The sequence below is a fragment of the Ranitomeya variabilis genome, chromosome 1 (assembly GCF_051348905.1).
Source record: "Ranitomeya variabilis isolate aRanVar5 chromosome 1, aRanVar5.hap1, whole genome shotgun sequence".
Taxonomy (NCBI): Eukaryota; Metazoa; Chordata; class Amphibia; order Anura; family Dendrobatidae; genus Ranitomeya; species Ranitomeya variabilis.
In genome coordinates, this window is record NC_135232.1 from 120272744 (window position 1) to 120291860 (window position 19117).

The following is a 19117-nucleotide window of genomic DNA, read 5'->3' on the forward strand; positions in this document are numbered from 1 at the left end:
CAGGGGCTCTCCAAACGCGACATTGCGTCCGATCTCAATTCCAGCCAATTCTGCGTTGAAAAAGTAAAACAGTGCTCCTTCCCTTCTGAGCTCTCCCGTGTGCACAAACATGGGTTTACCCCAACATATGGGGTATCAGCGTACTTAGGACACATTGGACAACAACTTTTGGGGTCCAATTTCTCCTGTTACCCTTGGGAAAATACAAAACTGGGGGATAAAAAATAATTTTTGTGTAAAAAAAATATTTTTTATTTTCACGGCTCTGCGTTATAAACTGTAGTGAAACACTTGGGGGTTCAAAGTTCTCACAACACATTTAGATAAGTTCCTTGGGGGGTCTAGTTTCCAATATGGGGTCACTTATGGGGGGTTTCTACTCTTTAGTTACATCAGGGGCTCTGCAAATGCAACGTGACGCCTGCAGACCAATCCATCTAAGTCTGCATTCCAAATGGCACTCCTTCCCTTCCGAGCTCTGCCATGCGCCCAAATGGTGGTTCCCCCCCACATATTGGGTATCAGCGTACTCAGGACAAATTGCACAACAACTTTTGGATTCCTATTTCTCCTGTTACCCTTGGAAAAATACAAAACTAGGGGCTAAAAAATAATTTTTGTGGGGAAAAAAAAGAATTTTTATTTTCACGGCTCTGCGTTATAAACTGTAGTGAAACACTTGGGGGTTCAAAGCTCTCACAGCACATCTAGATGAGTTCCTTAGGGGGTCTACTTTCCAAAATCATGTCACTTGTGGGGGGTTTCAATGTTTAGGCATATCAGGGGCTCTCCAAACGCAACATGGCGTCCCATCTCAATTCCAGTCAATTTTGCATTGAAAAGTGAAATGGCGCTCCTTCGCTTCCGAGCTCTGCCATGTGCCCAAACAGTGGTTTACCCCCACATATGGGGTATCGGCGTACTCAAGACAAATTGTACAACAACTTTTGGGGTCCATTTTCTCCTGTTACCCTTGGTAAAATTAAACAAATTGGAGCTGAAGTTAAATTTTTTGTGTAAAAAAGTTAAATGTTCATTTTTATTTAAACATTCCAAAAATTCCTGTGAAACACCTGAAGGGTTAGTAAACTTCTTGAGTGTGGTTTTGTGCACCTTGAGGGGTGCAGGTTTTAGAATGGTGTTACACTTGGGTATTTTCTATCATATAGACCCCCTCAAAATGACTTTCAAATGAGATGTGGTCCCTTAAAAAAAATGGTGTGGTAAAAATGAGAAATTGCTAGTCAACTTTTAACCCTTATAACTCCCTAACAAAAAAAATTTGGTTCCAAAATTGTGCTGATGTAAAGTAGATATGTGGGAAATGTTACTTATTAAGTATTTTGTGTGACATATCTCTGTGATTTAATTGTATAAAAATTCAAAGTTGGAAAATTGAGACATTTTCAAAATTTTCGCCAAATTTCCGTTTTTTTCACAAGTAAACACAGGTAATATCAAATAAATATTACCACTATCATGAAGAACCATATGGCATGATAAAACAGGGTCAGAATCTCCGGGATCCGTTGAAGCGTTCCAGAGTTATAATCTCATAAAAGGACAGTGGTCAGAATTGTAAAAATCGGCCCGGTCATTAACGTGCAAACCACCCTTGGGGGTAAAGGGGTTAAGTTGAGTGCCAAGTTTTTTCTATATATTGCTTAGTACATAGTGAGCAGCGGCTGTAACTGTGCCCTGGTACTGACTGACAGTCGGCTCAGCATTAGAAAACACACACTTGGAATTAACTAAAGTTAACTCATTATATCATTAGATGCTGAATACTTTGCTAATATCTCCACAACAGAGGCAAATTTAAAAAAAAACAAAAAACAAAACTTTCTATTACGCTCTGCAGCCATTATTACATCACCATTAAAAGTTTGGTGAAAGGTCCTAACATGCTAATTCAGTGTAAGGGCATAATCAGATGGCTGTATAAATCGGACTGAAATTGGACCGCAATGCACGGACTGGCTAGCAGCTTTTCCGACCCTAGCGCTGATTAGTGCAGAACAAAAGTCACTTAAGTCAAGCAGGCATGATGACTATAACGACTCAGTTATAGATTCCCGCCATTGCCAGTGGTTTCTGAAGATAACCAGAGATACTATGCTATCATGCTGTCTCATAACTGTCATCATTGTACACAATGCTTCAGTTTCTTCAGACTAATTGCTGAGAAAAAAAATAGTTTTGTGCTTAATATGTGGCATCCAGGCACTACAGACAAATAGCAGGGTAGCTAACAATCCATAAATTAATATTAATTAGCCCCACTGCAGTCATCTGTTCTATGCTCACCAAATCAGCAAAGCTTGGAATCTGAGTGTTACTCTATGCCCAAATTTTTTTCCAAGCTGTTTTGGTATATATTTAATGACAACTGACTTTTTTATATTACTCTGTCATCAGAAACCAGTTGGCTTATCTAAATTCTTTATTAATGTTGATGATGATGATAATAATAATAATAGTAATAATATCTTCTGAATTAGATTGTTTCCAGTTTCTCCATAGATTGTGCTTTTGACTTGCCTGAATTTGTTTTTATTAACTAATCAGAAGCATTAATCTAGTTTTATACAAAAGTTCATCTAAGGCTTCTTTCACACTTCCGTCGGTACGGGGCTGTCACGAAGCGTCGGCGCGACATACCGACGGATGTTGTGAAAATTGGGCACAATGTGGGCAGTGGATGCAGTTTTTCAACGCATCCGCTGCCCATTCTAAAGTCCCGGGGAGGAGGGGGTGGAGTTCGGACCGCGCACGCGTGGTAGGAAATTCAGGATTCGACGTACGAAAAAACGTTCCCTTGAACATTTTTTCGTGACGACGGTCCGCCAAAACACGATGCATCCAGTGCATGACAGATGCGACGTATGGCCATACGTCGCGATCCGTTGGCAATACAAGTCTACGGGAAAAAAACGCATCCTGCGGGCACATTTGCAGGATGCGTTTTTTCCCAAAACAACGCATTGCGACGGAGGCCAAACGACGCAAGTGTGAAAGTAGCCTAAGGGTGAATATAGTGGTTTAGTTTCTATTGAAATAAATGTGTAGCATGTTGTTGCCAAACTTATAAACTTTGAGCCTATATCATGTCCCATGAGTTGGGAATCATACAGTATTGTCTTTGTATTATCATTGTATTATTGCTATGCAATGAGGCTTGCCTTTTAGAACTTTGTCCTGTCTCTCTCCTTGTCTGTCTCCTGATCTTTCATGTCAGTAACCCTGACATCACTTCTTCCTTCTTCCTCCTGTGTTCAGTGGTTGTCATCCGTCTTGTAAGAGTACTAAATATACAGCTGTGGATCAGAATCATATTTTTACCTACTGTAATTGTGCATAAGTACAAGAATTTAGCTTGAAAATAAACCCTCCTCTGGAATCTACACTCACTGGCCACTTTATTAGGTACACCATGCTAGTAACGGGTTGGACCCCTTTTGCCTTCAGAACTGCCTCAATTCTTCGTGGCATAGATTCAACAAGGTGCTGGAAGCATTCCTCAGAGATTTTGGTCCATATTGACATGATGGCATCACACAGTTGCCGCAGATTTGTCGGCTGCACATCCCTGATGCGAATCTCCCGTTCCACCACATCCCAAAGATTTCATGTTGTTTACGCCAAATTCTGACCCTACCATCCGAATGTTGCAGCAGAAATCGAGACTCATCAGACCAAGCAACGTTTTTCCAATCTTCTACTGTCCAATTTCGATGAGCTTGTGCAAATTGTAGCCTCAGTTTCCTGTTCTTAGCTGAAAGGAGTGGTACCCGGTGTGGTCTTCTGCTGCTGTAGCCCATCTGCCTCAAAGTTCGACGCACTGTGCGTTCAGAGATGCTCTTTTGAGTCACTGTTGCCTTTCTATCAGCTCGAACCAGTCTGCCCATTCTCCTCTGACCTCTGGCATCAACAAGGCATTTCCGCCCACAGAACTGCCGCTCACTGGATTTTTTTTCTTTTTCGGACCATTCTCTGTAAACCGTAGAGATGGTTGTGCGTGAAAATCCCAGTAGATCAGCAGTTTCGGAAATACTCAGACCAGCCCTTCTGGCACCAACAACCATGCCACGTTCAAAGGCACTCAAATCACCTTTCTTCCCCATACTGATGCTCGGTTTGAACTGCAGGAGATTGTCTTGACCATGTCTACATGCCTAAATTGTTGTGGATTCTGTTTGTGGGCTCCCTCTGGTGGTTACTGCTGGTACTGGGTGACTTTGGTGGGTTGCGGCCTTTGGTTTCCACCTGTCCATCAGAGGCTGGGTGTTTCCTATTTTACCTGGCCTTTCTGTCATTTCCCTTGCCGGCTATCAATGTATTCAGATGTGCCCTGTTTGGTTCCTGCCTACCTGCTCCCAGATCTTTCAGGATAAGCTAAGTGCTGATTTTCAGTTGTTTGGTTTTTTGTCCAGCTTGCTTATTATGTCTCTATGCTAGCTGGTAGCTCTAGTGGACTGAGGTTCTCCCCATGTGCCATGAGTTGGCACATGGGTTCTTGTAATCTCAGGATGGTTTTTTGATTAGGGTTTTTTGCTGACCGCTCAGACCCCTTTTGTATCGTTCTGCTTTCTAGTTTACAGCGGGCCTCAATTTGCTGAACCTATATATATCATCTCTATGTGTGTGCTTTCCTCTCATTTCACCGTCAATACATGTGGGGGGCAACTGTACCTTTTGGGGTTCATTCCTCTGGAGGCAAGTGAGGTCTTTATTTTCTCTGCAGTACTAGTTAGCTCTTAGGCTGGTGCGTGGCGTCTAGAACCAACGTAGGCACGCTCCCTGGCTATCTCTAGTTGCGTTTGTCAGGCGTAGGGCAGCGGTCAGCCCAGGTTCCATCACCCTAGAGCTCGTCCGATATTTTGTATTACTTTGCTTGTCCCTTGCTATCCCTAGCCATTGGGATTCATGACAGTATAGCCGGCCCACAAAGTGTTAATTGTTTGGGCTGAAGCAGGAGAAAAAGAAGTGTTTAAGGGAAATTTTTTTTTTTTTTCCCTTCAGAGTTTTGCTGCCTAGCCCTTAATTGCTGTCTAGCTGCTTCTTACCTCCTCTTAACCCTTGAATGGCTCTGATATTAGCTGTTTAACATGGATGTCCAGAGTTTGGCTTCCAGCCTGAGTAATCTCGCGGCAAAAGTTCAAAACATACAGGATTTTGTTGTTCACACTCCCATGTCTGAACCTAGAATTCCTATTCCAGAGTTCTTTTCTGGAGATAGATCTACCTTCCTGAATTTCAGGAACAATTGTAAATTGTTTCTTTCTTTAAAATCTCGCTCCTCTGGAGACCCTGCTCAACAGGTCAAGATTGTAATATCTTTCCTGCGGGGCGACCCTCAGAATTGGGCATTTGCATTGGCACCAGGGGATCCTGCATTGCTCAGTGTGGATGCGTTTTTTCTGGCATTGGGATTGCTCTATGAGGAACCCAACCTGGAGATTCAGGCTGAAAAGGCTTTATTAGCCCTCTCTCAGGGGCATGATGAAGCGGAAATATATTGTCAAAAATTTCGGAAATGGTCGGTGCTTGCTCAGTGGAATGAGTGCGCCCTGGCTGCAAACTTCAGAAATGGTCTTTCTGAGGCCATTAAGGATATTATGGTGGGGTTCCCTACGCCTACAGGTCTGAATGAGTCTATGGCTATGGCCATTCAGATTGATCGGCGTTTACGGGAGCGCAAACCCGTGCACCAGTTGGCGGTGTCTTCTGAACAGGCACCTGAGACTATGCAATGTGATAGAATTCAGTCCAGAAGTGAACGGCAAAATTATAGGCGGAAAAATGGATTGTGTTTTTATTGTGGTGATTCAGCTCATGTTATATCAGCATGCTCTAAACGCACAAAAAGGGTTGATAAATCTTTTGCCATTGGTACTCTGCAGCCTAAGTTCATTTTGTCTGTGACTCTGATTTTTTCACTGTCTTCCATTTCCGTCGATGCCTATGTGGATTCGGGCGCTGCCCTGAGTCTTATGGATTGGTCATTTGCTAAACGCTGCGGTTTTAGTCTGGAGCCTCTGGAAGTTCCTATTCCTCTGAAGGGAATTGACTCTACACCATTGGCTATGAATAAACCGCAGTATTGGACACAAGTGACCATGCGCATGACTCCCGTTCATCAGGAGGTGATTCGCTTCCTTGTACTGTATAATTTACATGATGTACTAGTGCTTGGTCTGCCATGGTTACAAACTCATAATCCTGTCCTGGACTGGAAAACAATGTCTGTGTTAAGCTGGGGATGTCAGGGGGTTCATGATGATGCACCTCCGATTTCAATCGCTTCATCTACTCCTTCTGAGATCCCTGGGTTTTTGTCTGACTATAGGGATGTTTTTGAGGAGCCTAAGCTCAATTCGCTCCCTCCTCATAGAGATTGTGACTGTGCTATAGAATTGATTCCTGGCAGTAAGTTCCCTAAGGGTCGTTTATTTAATCTGTCACTGCCAGAGCATACTGCTATGCGGAATTATATTAAGGAGTCCTTGGAAAAGGGACATATTCGTCCATCTTCGTCCCCTCTGGGAGCAGGTTTTTTTTTCGTGGCAAAAAAAGATGGTTCCCTGAGGCCTTGTATAGATTATCGCCTTCTGAATAAGATTACAGTCAAATATCAGTATCCATTGCCATTATTCACTGATTTGTTTGCTCGCATTAAGGGGGCTAGGTGGTTCACTAAGATAGATCTTCGCGGTGCGTATAATCTGGTGCGGATAAAACAGGGTGATGAGTGGAAAACCGCATTTAATACGCCTGAGGGCCATTTTGAGTATTTGGTAATGCCTTTTGGACTCTCCGTCAGTCTTTCAGTCCTTTATGCACAATATTTTCTGTGAATATCTGGATAAGTTTATGATTGTGTATTTGGATGATATTTTGGTGTTTTCTGATGACTGGGAGTCTCATGTTCTACAGGTCAGGAAGGTGTTTCAGGTTCTGCGGGCCAATTCTCTGTTTGTGAAGGGCTCAAAGTGTCTCTTCGGAGTCCAGAAGATTTCTTTTTTGGGGTACATTTTTTCTCCTTCTACTATTGAGATGGATCCCGTCAAGGTTCAGGCGATTTGTGACTGGACACAACCTACATCTGTTAAGAGCCTTCAGAAGTTCTTGGGGTTTGCTAATTTTTATCGTCGGTTCATTGCAAATTTTTCCAGTATTGTTAAACCTTTGACTGATTTGACTAAAAAGGGTGCTGATGTTGCTGATTGGTCTCCTGCGGCCGTGGAGGCCTTTCAGGAACTTAAGCGCCGGTTTTCTTCTGCTCCTGTGTTGTGTCAACCAGATGTTTCACTTCCTTTTCAGGTTGAGGTTGATGCTTCCGAGATTGGAGCGGGGGCGGTTTTGTCACAGAGAAGTTCTAATGGCTCGGTGATGAAGCCATGTGCATTCTTCTCTAGAAAATTCTCGCCCGCCGAGCGCAATTATGATGTGGGTAATCGGGAGCTTTTGGCCATGAAGTGGGCATTTGAGGAGTGGCGTCATTGGCTTGAGGGTGCTAAACATCGTGTGGTGGTCTTGACTGATCACAAGAATCTCATTTACCTTGAGTCTGCCAGGCGTTTGAATCCTAGACAGGCTCGTTGGTCGTTGTTTTTTTCTCGTTTCAATTTCGTGGTTTCATACCTGCCAGGTTCAAAGAATGTGAAGGCAGATGCTCTTTCCAGGAGTTTTGTGCCTGACTCTCCTGGAGACTCTGGGCCTACTGGTATCCTTAGGGATGGGGTGATATTGTCCGCCGTATCCCCAGACTTGCGACGTGCATTGCAGGAGTTTCAGGCGGATAAACCTGATCGTTGTCCACCAGAAAGACTGTTTGTTCCGGATGATTGGACCAGTAGAGTCATCTCCGAGGTCCATTCTTCTGTGTTGGCTGGTCATCCTGGAATATTTGGTACTAGAGACTTGGTGGCCAGGTCTTTTTGGTGGCCTTCCTTGTCTAGGGATGTGCGTACCTTTGTGCAGTCTTGTGAAGTGTGTGCTCGAGCTAAGCCTTGCTGTTCTCGGGCCAGTGGGTTGTTGTTATCCTTGCCCATCCCGAAGAGGCCTTGGACGCACATTTCCATGGATTTTATTTCTGATCTCTCGGTTTCACAGAAAATGTCCGTTATCTGGGTTGTGTGTGACCGCTTTTCTAAGATGGTTCATTTGGTGCCCTTGCCTAAGTTGCCTTCCTCCTCTGAGTTGGTCCCTTTAATTTTTCAGAACGTGGTTCGTTTGCATGGGATTCCGGAGAATATCGTTTCTGACAGGGGATCCCAGTTTGTGTCTAGATTTTGGCGGACGTTTTGTGCCAAGATGGGCATTGATTTGTCTTTCTCGTCTGCATTCCATCCTCAGACGAATGGCCAGACGGAGCGAACTAATCAGACCTTGGAAACTTATTTGAGGTGTTTTGTTTCTGCTGATCAGGATGACTGGGTTGCTTTTTTGCCACTGGCCGAATTTGCTCTTAATAATCGAGCTAGTTCTGCCACGTTGGTCTCTCCTTTTTTTTGTAATTCGGGGTTTCATCCTCGTTTTTCCTCTGGTCAGGTGGAGTCTTTGGATTGTCCTGGAGTGGACGTGGTGGTGGACAGGCTACATCAGATTTGGAATCAGGTGGTGGACAATTTGAAGTTATCTCAGGAGAAGACTCAGCAGTTTGCTAATCGCCGTCGCCGCGTGGGTCCCCGACTTCTTGTTGGGGATTTGGTGTGGTTGTCTTCTCGTTTTGTCCCTATGAAGGTCTCTTCTCCTAAGTTCAAGCCTCGGTTCATCGGTCCTTATAGGATCTCGGAGATTCTTAACCCTGTATCTTTTCGTTTGGATCTCCCAGCATCGTTTGCTATTCATAATGTGTTCCATCGGTCGTTGTTGCGGAGGTATGAGGTGCCCGTTGTTCCTTCGGTTGAGCCTCCTGCTCCGGTGCTGGTGGAGGGAGAATTGGAGTATGTTGTTGAGAAGATCTTGGATTCTCGTGTTTCCAGACGCAAACTCCAGTATTTGGTTAAGTGGAAGGGTTATGGTCAGGAGGATAATTCCTGGGTGGTCGCCTCCGATGTTCATGCGACTGATTTGGTCCGCGCCTTCCATAGAGCTCACCCTGATCGCCCTGGGGGTTCTCGTGAGGGTTCGGTGACCCCTCCTCAGGGGGGGGGGTACTGTTGTGGATTCTGTTTGTGGGCTCCCTCTGGTGGTTACTGCTGGTACTGGGTGACTTTGGTGGGTTGCGGCCTTTGGTTTCCACCTGTCCATCAGAGGCTGGGTGTTTCCTATTTTACCTGGCCTTTCTGTCATTTCCCTTGCCGGCTATCAATGTATTCAGATGTGCCCTGTTTGGTTCCTGCCTACCTGCTCCCAGATCTTTCAGGATAAGCTAAGTGCTGATTTTCAGTTGTTTGGTTTTTTGTCCAGCTTGCTTATTATGTCTCTATGCTAGCTGGTAGCTCTAGTGGACTGAAGTTCTCCCCATGTGCCATGAGTTGGCACATGGGTTCTTGTAATCTCAGGATGGTTTTTTGATTAGGGTTTTTTGCTGACCGCTCAGACCCCTTTTGTATCATTCTGCTTTCTAGTTTACAGCGGGCCTCAATTTGCTGAACCTATATATATCATCTCTATGTGTGTGCCTTCCTCTCATTTCACCGTCAATACATGTGGGGGGCAACTGTACCTTTTGGGGTTCATTCCTCTGGAGGCAAGTGAGGTCTTTATTTTCTCTGCAGTACTAGTTAGCTCTTAGGCTGGTGCGTGGCGTCTAGAACCAACGTAGGCACGCTCCCTGGCTATCTCTAGTTGCGTTTGTCAGGCGTAGGGCAGCGGTCAGCCCAGGTTCCATCACCCTAGAGCTCGTCCGATATTTTGTATTACTTTGCTTGTCCCTTGCTATCCCTAGCCATTGGGATTCATGACACTAAATGCACTGAGTTGCCGCCATGTGATTGGCTGATTAGAAATTAAGTGTTAACAAGAAGTTGGACAGGTGTACCTAATAAAGTGGCCAGTGAGTGTATATATGTCTCATGCAGTCAAGTTAAGCTATCTGATGAAATAATTTTGTGTGAGTATTGGTCAAAACAGACATCCATAGAAAAGGTGTCTCAAGAATCCCACACTCACAGCCTAGTTATGGAGTCAGAATAGCCTAGCATGCCCATCTACATACAACTCATTGTAAAAACATTTCTGTGCGTTTGACAAAATATAGTGCCATATATTCTCCTAAAAACTTACATAACAGTGCCACATATTGTCAACGTAACATTTCCATAACATGCATTGCCCATATGACTTAACCATAATAGCCCCTAAATTTTTGTTTATCAACATGTGAGGCATAAAATAGTAAGAGTCAGCATAGTTGTATACATTAGGTATTGCAGTACCTTTGTTATGGGCTTAGCTGAGAAGGTAGACTCTCCAAGTTGTACATCAGGGTGAGCAGCATGGACCAGAGGCAATGATGCTGGGTTGATAGAAATTTGGTGGATGAGCGAGGACGGGGACAGTGGAATATGCAGGATGACAGAAGGGCAAGCAAAGCTAGATGAAGTAGATGAAGCTGGGGGCAGTTACATACAGGATCAGCAGAGGAATATATGCAGTCAGATACATTGAAAGCAGAAATTACTCTATTTTTCGGACCATAAGACGCACCCAAAATTTTCAAAAGGAAAATAGGGGAAAAAAAATAATGTGTCAAATGGGGGTCCATCTTACAGTCCGAATTCAGCTTAAGGGGGATAGGCACAGGTGCAGGAGTGGTCATAGGAGTTGTTTGGTTGTCCAGGCTGATTCGGTGGCCTCTGGGAAATCCTCCCATCCCAGGCTGGTGCAGCAGTGGTGCTCTGTGCTGTGGCAGCGGTTCTCTGTGCTGTGGTGGTGGCATGCTGTGCTGCAGCAGTGGTGCTCTGTGCTGGGGCTGCAGTGGTGCTCTGTGCTAGGGCGGCAGCGCTCTGTGCTGTGGCAGCAGTGCTCTGTACTGTTGCTGCAGCGGTGCTCTGTGTTGCGGTGGCAGTGGTGCTCTGTGCTGCGGTGGTGGCGCTCTGTGCTGCGGCGGCAGTGCTCCGCCGGCATTTTGTCAAAGCCCAGAGGCCCCCACAGCTCCATTGCTGCGATGCGGTGGCCTCCAGAAAAATGGCCTCTGGGATGGCACATGCTCAGATTCAGATCTCAGCAATGAGATCTCATCTCCCAAAATATTGGGATGATATCTTGGTGCCAAGATCTCAATCTGAGCATGCGCCGCCCCCAGTGGCCATATTCCCGGAGGCCACCGCATCGCAGCAATGGAGCTGCGGGCCTCCTGGCTTTGACAAAATGCCGGCGGAGCCCCCCGCAGCACAGAGCACCGCTAACCCAGAACAGAGCACCGCTGCCACCCCAACACAGAGCACCGCTGCCACCCCAGCACAGAGCACCGCCGGCCCAGCACAGAGCACCGCTGCCGCAGCATTTGTGAGTATATTCCGACTTTAAGACGCATCCCCATTTTCCCCCAAATATTTGGGTCAAACAAGTGCGTCTTATAGTCTGAAAAATACGGTAGTTTGTAACTTGTAGCTTGATTCTGTAGAGCTGAGAGAACAGCAGCAAGAGGATTCACTGCACTGAACTAGGAAGTAGTAGATAAATTTACTTTGGTGGATCATTAGCCACTTGGCTGGAGCAGAGTCTAGAGCAAGATGAGGCTAACTCTTGCAAATATGCGTGATAGCAAGGTGCTTTACTCTCCTGATTACTCAGGCACCTCATAGGTGCCTGAGCCAGCCTTAAAAGGCCTAGGGTGATAACTTTATAAATGGTTGCTGGGCTCCCATAGTATACTTACATGGACTAGCTAGTAAATAGAGATCCACCATAGGGGAAGGGAGTAAAGCCTGGTGCAGGAGAACAAAGAGCATGTCGCTATTTCTTACGTGGTGCAATTTTCCCTCTAGTGATAGACTAAAAGCTACAGTGATGAGCTTTTTAAATACTAATAGCTGAATTATTACTGTATCATCCTGTCATCAGAGATCACTATGAGTCAAGATCTTTCTATGATAAGCCATTTCAGTGCAGACATAGGTGCCACAATTTTAATCAATCTTATTTTATAACCGCTGACGACTCCATTGTCTTGATTTTAAGAAATGTGTTGGGGATATGATTTAGTGGCACCTACTAAAATGAAGTTTTACAGGTTGCTTTCTTTTGTGATGGGAAGCCTACTAGTTGGTGTGGCCTTCAACAGACATACAGCTCTCCTGTTTTTAAAACAGTTGTTGGCGAAGCTTGTGATCAAAACCATCCTTAAATCAGCCTCCTCTACTTGAGAAGGACTGCCCACATGAAAGCTGTTTTTCTATTGGAGGGAGGCTAGGGCTGGTCACGTGCTCCTCCGTCAGCAGATATTTTGATAAATGGAGAGCTGTGCAGTTTGTGAGGAAGTCCACAATACAACAAGATAATGTGTACTTATGAATTAATAAGTGCCACAAAATCATGTCCCCAATACATGTGTTACAATAGGAGTAAATTAGGCAATCCCTTTAAATGTTAAATAAGGTTTTTTTAAAAAAAAATTAAGGATACAATGTTGAAATGATCACAATCCTGAAATGTGTGGTTCTTCTGTTGGCATTCACTGAATTCATTCGATGCGCACTGATCTTTAGAAGAGTTTTGTAGGTGGCATTGGGGTGCAAATATTTACTACTGGGCCTTCCAGAAGAGGAGTCTTAAATGGACATATTTACAGCTGTCCCACTATCTCCACGGGCTGTAGGCACCTCTTGTTATATAATACATTCTGAGGTATGCAGAAAACTAGACTGAATTTTAAACAGAAGTTTTATTATTTTTTTAGGCAGACATCAGCACTCTGAATCTAAAAATCTATAATTTGGCTCATGATCAGCGAGTGGTAGCAAAAATAAATGGAGGGATAATAAGAAAATGAAAGGGTGACATGTGCTAAAGTAAAAAAGACATATGAGAGGTACCCAGAGAATACTTGTATCAATTATGTCTGGAAACAGTGTGGGAAACTATGTAGAAACATATGTAAAATCCGCTATGTGGTTGGAAGATTTAAGATTATTGTTTAATAAAGAGGAGACCAATGTTTCCTAATGGAAGTGGTTTGCCTACGTGTTTATCTAGCACGATATTCTTTATTTTATTGCCACAAATTAGGATGCTCCAGGAAACCCACAGGCAGATGAGTTGTGCAGAAAAAACAGCGTAAGATAAGAATATAATTTTAATAAAATCTTAAAAAAGCAAACTGATACTTAAAGAGGTTGTCAACAACTTTAACATTAATGGCCTATCCTTAAAATGTATCAAAGATGGGGGTGCGACACCTGGCACTTCCACCGATCAGCGTCATGCTTCTGGATTCAAACCCTTTATTCTGCAGTCAGCATCTCTTTCCGCTGAGCCCCAGCTGATGCACCTTTTCTTTGGGTGTTTTAGTTCTGTTATCTTTGTTTCTGTTAGTTTGGGTAACAGGTGTTTTTCATTTACTTTGTCCTATCACCTTTCAGGTGCAGCTTTAAATACCTTTCCCCTACTGGTGTCTACTGCTGGCGAAAGACGTTGTTATATTAATTCACTTTGGTATAGTTTGTGTTGGATGCAGTTGTTTTGTGTTTGATTCCTTTTCTCCTTAAGGAACTGCTACTCCAGCAATCCTAGGAGCTGCTAAGGACATTCAGGGTAAGTCGCTATCGAGTGGGGGCTCCATTGAGTTATCTTTGGGTGCCAACCTCCACTGTCAGGCAGGGACAGACCAGGGTCAGAGAAGGACTTTTCCTTGTCAGAAAAGGGACCTGTCAGATTCAGGTATTTGTCTTCCTTGTTTGTATATTACCTGTGTGAATGTGCTTTTGCAGTCATAGCAATCAGCTGTTCTCAGTGTTGGCTGGAACTGCTTAGTTATAAAGCTGCACAGCACAGATCCATCAACTGCCTAGTGGCCGCAACCAAGTACTGCACATCTGCCCCTATTCAAGTCAATAGAGGACGAATATGCAGTACCCGGCTGTGGCTACAATTCCATTGATGGAGCTGTGCTGTGCAGCTCCGTAATGGAGCAAGTGTGGAAATATATTATTTAGTGTCATCTCAACTTGTTTGTGTCAGCTCAGTTATCAGTAAGATTTCTAAATGATATACAAAGTGGTATATGCAATCTTGCAAGCATTTTAGAGCTGTGCAAAAATGATACCATGCGTTACTTACCCTATATGATGCATCTTTATGTATTAACTGGAGTTAGAGTTTCCCTTGGTAATTACAGCAGGTTGAGTGTCTCCGGCTGAAACAAAGGCAAAGTTATAACTTCCATAATATATTACATTAAAGATTCATATAAGTTTAAAAATCTGCTGAATGTGAATCACATGTGTATCATTTTAGTGAAATCTGCAATTTTCTGTGATGAGAGAATAAAATGATATTATTCTGAATGTGGTATTACAAAAATGCCATTCTCAGCCATTTTTTTTTCTCAAAATTTAAAATAAAAATCCTTGCTTTATCTTGAGCATCCTTCATCTGGAAGCAAGAAAAGTCCTAAGGATAATTACTAAAGATGAGCGGATATTTTGAAATTCGAATTTGTCTGCTTTGCCAAATTTTCCCCCCAAATTCAATTAACGATGAATAAAATTGCATTGAATCTCAATACTGCAAAGTATCCAATTGCCTGAAAAATACATGTGTAACACTTGAAGGTCTTCTAAGACTGCATTCAATCTCTTTTGAGCTATTTAAATTCCTTTTAATGTCCAAATGTACTCAACCCATCTGGCAAGAGAAAATCTATGGTAACCGGTGTGGTAGATCGGCTCACTACTTAACAGTATGAACACTTTGTGAGGTAGTCAGTTGTGTTTTAATTTTTGAAATGTGGAGATTTTTCCTTTGTCTTAAAAAAAAAAGAAAATTTGGTTTGCCCATCTCATAATCACGGAAGCACACTTTCTATGACACACAAACTTTGGTTTCAGGATTTTTCTACTTATTTGTAATGTGTGAATAATAAAATAATATATATTATTATTATTGTTACTGCAATAGCTTAATCAATTCACAGTTACACTGACTATACAGGTCCAGCACTTCCCTATCATTTGAATCTATGTATTATTATTTACATACTGAGACTGGAACTCCTATTTTCAATGTGTTTCAGAGCTGCAGTAATACACCACAATCAAATTTAGGCCTTTTTATATCCCTATGTGTATAATGAGCTGTGTGCCCTGATATGCTATTGAAGCACGCACTAGACAGTTTTTCAGGGGGTTGTCATGGCAGCAGTGACGCGGTCCATGGCCCTGGGAGTCCAATAAAATTAAAATAAAGAGGTAAATAAAGTTTATAGGAGATTTGTTCGTGACACCACCCATGGTGTTCAGCAATAGGGAAATGGCTGAAGCTGCGGTTCAGGTCCACTGGGGCAGTTGTTGATGCAGCAGAGATGTTACAGCTCTCCACGGGTAGAGCTAGGCCCCAGGGCAGTTAAAGAGTTAAAGCCAATGATGGTGAATGTTGTAGTGCAGGGCAGGTGATGCAGTAAATAATTCTGAGGACACAGCAGGGTGCAGTTTTTACACTTTACTCACAGTTCTTAGGTACAGTCCCAGCCAGGTGCTGTGTCCTCGGGGCCTGTGGTCCAGCCAGCTCTCAGGTAATTTGGGGTTCACTTTCCTGAGACTCCCTTTCTTATATTCCTTCCCTGGCCATCTGTCTGCGCTGGCTTCACCTCCTGCCCTGGCCTGACACACAGTGTTTCAAGCCAGCAGCCTCGGAACCTGTCGGGCGGCGTCCTCCTAGTCCCCTTGATCATATGTGGCTGCCTTTTCAGCAATTGTGTGTGGATATGGCTGTGGCACATACAGATACCACAGCCTCCGGCTTTCTAGCTGAGTCTTGCAGTTCTCCACCAGTCTGGGGGCCGGTCCCCCTACTGCGACCTGGTTCTTCCACCTGACTACGGTCGGTGTGGATTCGGGTGCCCAGGGTGGATTCCTCACTTCCCTAGCCCCTAGGACCTCTTCCAAATCTCTACTTACTCACTAATTAACTCCTCCCTCTAACTGTCACTCTCTCCACCCACACCCTCTAACTAGTTCCCCCTCCAGTCAGAGATGAGGCCCTCCCTCATTAGGGTCTGCCCAGATGCCCCGGACCTGGAGTGGTGTGGTGTTGGATGCTAGCATTGTCTCGGGTAGTGCCCCCTCCTTACCAGAGAGCAGAGTACCACACCTCTGGCTGAGGTGCAGTACCTCTGTGGTGACTGGACACTCAGGGGTGCCACATCCCCCCCCCCCCCCGCTAAACACAGCACATCTGTGAGCTGGAACAGAGTAAAACAAATGTTACAAAAACATGCAAATAATTTCTGAAATGCATTTCAAACAAGTCAGTTAAACAGGTAACTCTTCCCTTTATTGAAGGCATTTTACGCTTGAACGTTGCATATAAATAACAGCATAAAACATAGGATTATTCTTAATAAACTTTTCTCAATCAAGTTCAGTAAAGTGCAGTGAAATCCCGAGCTGGGTATTCTCCTCACTGTTCTTAGTGCAATATGGGGGAACCCGTCTCAAACCTCCAATGTAGGGCCTGGGTGTGGCTGCAGGACATAGCTGGTCAACTCATTGGACCACTTTTTGGCCACCCCAGATGGTTTTTGTTATTTGGTCTTCTGTTAAATGCAGAGTGTCCCACTCGCACTCTAAAGGTTTACTGTAAAACCAACAAGGAGCACATTAAGTGCTAACATTGTACAATATAAGTTATGGCCATTCACCCTTCATGACCACACTGTCTTTAAACAGCGTAAACACTCAGTTTAACCAGACACTCAGTTTAACTTTTCTTAGTAGTCACTTTCTACTTTCTTTTCCAAGGTAGAATGTGGTGCCTGCATCCCTCTGACTGGCAAAGTTCTTTGTCAGGCATCACAACAGGTGACTCAAATGGTGCAAGTCCTGGAGCCGGTGTCTGTGTAGCCTGTGTCCGCACTGCCATGCTTGCTGGAGCTGCAAAGACTGGTGCAATGTCTGGGGTTGGAGCTGCCAGTTGCCTTTTTGGCACTGCACTTGTTGGTTTGGGAGTAACACGTCTCCACGTTCATTTCTTTACATTGAGGGCCTACCACCCCCTTTCCCCCACATGATGGGTGTAGGTCACTAGGTTCCCCCGGTGTAAGTCACAATAAGGTTGGCCCTCTACCAGGTGTGACTCAATATCCCGTCTGGTTACAAAGAGTTCTGAGACCATCCCGGGCTCTTTCATGAACCCCCAGACTTTTTTTTAAGCCAAAGGAGAATACTGTCCCCTGCTTCAGCATTCCCCGGTTGGCATGTCTAGACCTGTGGGCCTGGGCCTTCATGTTCCGCTCTTCCATTGCTTCCCACTGTGCCCTGCGCTCCTGCTCCTCTGCCTCCCACCTGGGCACCTGCTGCCGGCAGTGGTCCTCCCAACTAAGGGTCTCCATCCAGTTTTCTCCTGCTTGGGTCTCCCCTGGGAACCCCATTAAATCTGTCCCCTAGTGCTCCCAATGGATTATCACTCTCTCACTATACACCTCCCGGGGCTTGAGTTCCGGCTGCAGCGGAGGTGCCAGTTTTTCTCCGGTGTCTGCTGTCCAGTCCCAGGCTAAATTTTTAAATGCCAGCCAGGTTTCAGGGCTGTAAGGGCTTTTAATAGCCCAACTAAGGTTCCATCGGCCACCGGGGAAATGCCAGTACATGTTTCCTTTACCTCTCCGTTGCCAGTCTCCTCCTCCCTCAGTAGCTTCTCTCTCCACGTCTGTTCTCCTTCACTCCTCCCCACCAACTCTCTACTTACTCACTAACTAACTCCTCCCTCTAACTGTCACTCTCTCCATCCACACCCTCTACCTAGTTCCCCTCCAGCCTGATGAGATTGGGCCCTTCCTCAATAGGGTCCGTCCAGATCCCCTGGCCTGGAGTGGTGTGGTGTTGGATGCTAGTATGGGTCTCAGGAAGTGCTCTGTTGTGAACTCTGTGTTCAGGCTCCCTCTTGTGGTCACTGGTGGTATGGTGTGACTTTTGCTTTGGGCTCCCCCTGGTGGCTTTGCCTGTTATCCTGCTGGTCTCTGGCTATCAGCTGGTTCGTTATCCTCTGGGAGGTTCCTATATAGCTCTGTTTTACTTCCACTTGTTGCCGGCTGTCGATGTAATCAGTGCTACTCAGATTCCTTCTGACTACCTTGCTCCCAGTCCATCCAGGATAAGCTAAGTTTTGTTTGCTCATTTTTTGATCAGCAGTGTTTATCATGTTTTCTGTTCCAGCTTGCTAAAATGTAATTCCCTCGCTTGCTGGTTGCTCTAGTGGGCTGAGTTTCTCCCCACACACCGTTAGTTGGTGTGTGGGTTCTTCAAATCTCAGGATGGATATTTTGTAAGGGTTTTTTATTGATCGCATAGACCCCTGCTCTATTTTCTGCTTTCTAGTACTAGTGGGCCTCTTTTGCTGAATCTGATTTCATCCCTATGTATGTGCCTTCTTCTTACTTCACCCTTAATATTTGTTGGGGGCTTCTATATCTTTGGGGATTATTTCTCTGGAGGCAAGCGAGGTCTTTCTTTCTCTTTAGGGGTAGCTAGTTCCTCAGGCTGGCTCGAGACGTCTAAGAATTTTTTAGGCACGTTCACCGGCTACCTCTAGTTGTTTTGGATAGGTTCAGATTTGCGATCAGTCCAGTTACCATCTCCCTAGAGCTCGTCCTTAGTTTAATCACTTGCTGATCTATTTGTGATCCTCCGCCACTAGGGATCATAACAGTGCTCCCTCCTTACCTGAGAGCGGAGTACCACACCTCTGGCTGAGGTGCAGTACCTCTGTGGCAACTGGACCCTCAGGGGCACCACACTATCTCTATGCTGTAAAGTATTAAATTGTTGCTTTGCCAGCCTTCATCCTTTATAATGACTGTGATTGTCTTTCTTGATTGGCTGAGCCAGACCATGTAATGTGATAACCGTTTTTGCTTATTACTAAACAATTTATTATCAAAGTACAGATATACAGTTATATGAAAAAGTTTGGGCACCCCTATTATTCTGAAGCTTAATGTTTTATAAAAATT